Source organism: Chiroxiphia lanceolata, chromosome 6 (assembly GCF_009829145.1).
Source record: "Chiroxiphia lanceolata isolate bChiLan1 chromosome 6, bChiLan1.pri, whole genome shotgun sequence".
Taxonomy (NCBI): domain Eukaryota; kingdom Metazoa; phylum Chordata; class Aves; order Passeriformes; family Pipridae; genus Chiroxiphia; species Chiroxiphia lanceolata.
The window spans coordinates 41,070,315-41,074,591 of NC_045642.1; the positions used below are offsets into that span (position 1 = coordinate 41,070,315).

At 44.2% G+C, this 4,277-nt stretch overlaps 1 long non-coding RNA gene across 1 annotated transcript; it reads right to left on the minus strand.

Annotated features, from left to right (window-relative positions):
* Positions 1-953: 953 nt before the first annotated feature.
* On the minus strand, positions 954-3,310 carry LOC116787947. The gene is made up of 3 exons (XR_004357496.1): positions 3,026-3,310; positions 2,573-2,877; positions 954-1,193 (listed from the first exon to the last, which is right to left on the minus strand). It is a non-coding gene; the product is annotated as an uncharacterized LOC116787947 (long non-coding RNA).
* Between the last annotated feature and the right edge of the window lie 967 nt (positions 3,311-4,277).

Below are 4,277 nucleotides of genomic sequence, written 5' to 3' on the forward strand. Positions count from 1 at the left end.
AAAATCCACATTGATACATATACTCTCCTAGAGCCAGCAGTCATTCTAAACACCAGAGATGCAATCTTAACAGAGGCATTTCAAGCATCCTCACCTTTACTCATCCACACTCTCCTAAGGAAGAACCTCAAACAACAAGGGTACTTGTAATGGGGAAATCTGTCGCATCTTTGAACTATCTGAACATGGCAAGCAAACTTAATGTAGCATGAAAATAATCCTCACTTCTTAAGTGTTGTACCCCCATCTTTGTATGCCACTGACACTCTTTAAGAAGTTATTGAATAATCAGATTTTAGTAGAAGATGATGATTCATTGAAAGACTTTTGTAGAAGTTATCTCTGTAGAATTCTGTAGAATGGTCATCTCTGTATCTTCAGCCCAGAGAATTATAGCTGGACAGAAACTTCCTATGGACCAACAAACTCTGAGCTGAATGAAAATGATTAGAAGAATAAATGCAAATGTTGTAAACACATTTCTGTAATCACTATAGCAAAAACTTCCCACCACAGAATTACCAAACCCCATGTTTTCTATGTGCATGTCCCAGTATATACATCAGCCAGATATATCCAAAAGATATTGTATGTGTTATGCCAAATATGCATTGCCTTGATAAGAGATGGACCCTGATATTTTAGAAGGCAAGACAAAAGAAAAAAAATTAAGAAGAGAGAAAAAGAAGATCAAGGAAAAGGAATTGAAGAAGACTGAACCCTTTTGCTTTTATATAATAGTGGTATTCTTGGAATCAAAGGTATTCTAGAGACATGTTAACTCTGCAAGTCAGTCCTTACATCAGTGCTTTGAGTTTTGTTCAAGGGGATGTGAAATGCAAAATCCTGAAGTCAATCATTGTGGCCAGTCATAAAATTCACATAAAGACAGTTAAAAGGTTAAGTGGCCAGAGAAGTATGGACTGATCCAGTTTCTATAGAATGTAATCCGCATTCCTCATAGAGAATGTGCAACAATGCTGGTTTTATTAAGGTTGTGCTAGATTTTCAGCATGGCAGGATCTCTTCACATTTTGACTTCATCATCCACTGAAACTGAAGATTTTTAGACTTGACCTTTTCTGTGGTTTCCCTTTGAGGGGGATGACTGACTCCAGGCAGCTGATGGTTGTACAGAATAGGCGTTTTCTTGTTGGGTTTGTATGGTTGACCTCTGGCCTGCCTGCTGATTCCTATAATACAGATCAGTGACCAGTGAAGCCAGAACGCTCCCTCCCTGTCTCTGTTATAGACACCTCAGTAAGGAACAGAAAAAAGGAAGAGGACTGAGCTTGAAAGCCCTTACTTAATTGCTAGTAGAAAAAATGGGTAATAAGAATGACCTTGCACCTTATTTATTGACCAGATCTCTGGGAGGACAAAGTACTTGACTTGGTTCTGTATCACTTGAAAGGCTGGCTCTGTGGTCCATAGCTGATGAGTAGGCGTAATAATACAGGGTAATTAAATTTTGTGCTTGCAGGCACTTAGATGCCAGGGAGGATTTCCCTTCCAAAAATACTGCATACATCTAACCACTTTCTTCATAATCACAGAATTCTAAAGCTAATCCTGAAGTTTCAGAAATTTGCCATTTGTCGTCTTCCACTTACTACAATAGCCCAAAATGCAGCAAGTTCTGTATGAAAAGGCAGGAAGAGAGCTCATCAGCTGCATGAGAATGAGGGACAAGAGACCATCAGAGCAATCCAAGTGGACACAGATGCTCAGGCTGCCTGGTTCTGTGGCCTTCAGTTTGTTTTCCTCTCTCTGTATTAAAGTAACTTATTAGTTATGGCTAGTTTTACTTTATATATATATATATATATACACACACATATACATATATAATCCCAAATTGCCTTTCAGGGAAAGCACTTGCATCTGTCTTCCTGTTGTACTCTGCACGGATCAGCTTGTCACTCTGTCTTGGGTTTCTCCAAGAAACTGTTTAGCACACTGAAGCCAAACAGCATGTGTAAAACCAGCGGACAAATCGGTTCTCTAGGGGCTCCTTGTGGGAGGAATCAGGGTGAGCCCTGATTTGCAGCAGGGATCAGTTTGTAATCAGATGCACGGGAGGCAAAGGGATCTGCAGGCCATGGCTATCCTTAACAGGATTAGCTGTGATATTTTGCTCAATATGAACTTGTAATCAAAAATTAGGGCAAATGTTTTGCTGAAAAGTATTTGATTGATGATGGTTTCTCAAGGAAGTGTCAGATTGAAAGTCAGAGGGCGTATGCCTTCCTTTGCCTTGTTTTGATAAGGGAGCTTGAGCTGGCGTCTCGTACCTCCCTCACAACTCCTGTTTTCAATCCTTTTGTTGGCATCTTTAAAAACCCACCCTGTGAGACCCAGCACGTGTTCCTTTCCACGAGAACTGACAGGGTCTTGTTTACACGTGCTCATTCCCAGCCTGAACTCTGAGGCATTCCCTCACTGGAGAAAAGTGTATGTCAGGTGCTGCATTTCTCTGAGTCCCCAGGAAGCCTTAGCAGAGACCTAGGGCAAATCTGTGCAGTCAGATGTTTGGTTTTGACGGTGCATTTCTGCATGGAAGCGTGAGTACCTGTGACCACCACTGGAGACGACAGAGGAGAAGGCAGGCCAAAGAGTTGAACTTGGGTTTCCACCACGCAGGGAGACAGTGGAGATGGAGTGAGGATGGAGAAGTTCCATGTCTCCAGCACCTTGTGGCTGCTGCCCAGCCACCAGCCCCGTGCCGCGTAGCTGGGCCCCAGCGCCTGGACTGCTTTTCTGGCTGTTTCTCCCCGTCCCCCTTCTCCTGCCGGTGCCCGAGAGGCGGCTCCCTGTCCGTCTGTGGTGCAGGGAGCGCTGGCTGCCGCTTGTTAGAAGAATTCCCCCAAGTCAGACCTATGGTACGAGCCGTGTGAAGCGGAAGACAATTAGGGGCTTATTAGTGTCCTGGGGAGACGTGTAACTTGTGTTGCTGGGACTTACCAAAACAGCGAGAGTCTTACCGGCAAGCTCCAGCCGAGAAAAGACTGAGGGATTGTCTCACCTAATTATGGGGAATGGGCCTCTTTGTGTTTGTGATTCGGTACGGTTGTCCGATCGCTTTTCTCTGGCTGCTGGCTCAGGCCGAGCTGGAAGTGTGCTAATTAGAAGAGAAATGGACGTAGTGATCCTGTCAGCTCTCGTTACCGGCGTGGACAAAGCCGAATATTATTCTGAAGCAGTGTTTTGTGAGTGTCCCCCTTCCAGCTCTCATTAAGGGCAAGGTTGGTGGACGAGGAGGGGACTTGACCACATGGGTTGGCTAATGGAGCACAGTTACCGTTACTGTGCTAATTAACGGGCTCAGGAGGCAAATGTTTCTCCATCCAGCAGTCCCAGCAGCTGCACCTGGTGCTTCCAAAACCCAGCCATCTCACTGGGCAAGCAGGCAAACAAATGTGTGTACAAGCGGAAAGGGAGTTACCTGTGATGCATCCATGCCATCCAAAAGTACAGAAGAACCATTAAAATAGTCAACAGAGAGAGGGAAAGGGCACAGTGCCGCAGTAGCAGCAGGTCGAGCTGCAGCAGTCCCTTCTCCCCAATTACCCTTCATATAGAGGGCAGCTCCTGCCCCTGGAAAGTAGGTAGCAGAGAGACTCAAGGAATATATCTTCTGTGAGTTGTGATCATCAGAGGTCCCAGCGTGGTCAGGAAGGGGAAAGCTGTAAAGATGAGAGGGGACATGGAGATGAATCAGACTATCCCTCTCTATGCTGATGGGAGGTCTGAGATGGCAAGATGTATTTACGTATCAGGATGTTTCTTTTGCTCCAAAAGGCAGTTAGGCAACATTGAAATGATTCACATAGGTTAAGGTAGGTGAAGAGGATGACTAAAGCCATAGGAAATGCTAAAAAAACCCCCGTGCGCTTATATACCACTAGCCTAAAACTACTACAGTGAGAGTAGAGAGTGTGATAGCAGAAAGTGACCTACTACAGACAGAGTAGAGAGAGTCAGAAGACAAAACAGGAGCCAGAGCAGGTCTGTAGAGTCACAGTGGCTGAGATAGACCCAGCAGAAGGCAAGAACAGTGTGTGCTGAGGGGGCTCAGTGGAAGTGAGTAGTTTTCTTAACCTTGTCACACAGACTTTCATTTTAATGCATAGGTGTTTTGTAAACAAACAGAGTAATTGCTAGTTGATGTTTCCAAAGTTATGCAATATATTAGCTATTAAGTCTGATTTGGATGTTGTGGTCATTCTAAAGGTCCTTAATTAATGTCTATGCATTAAACATAGTAAAACATAAAA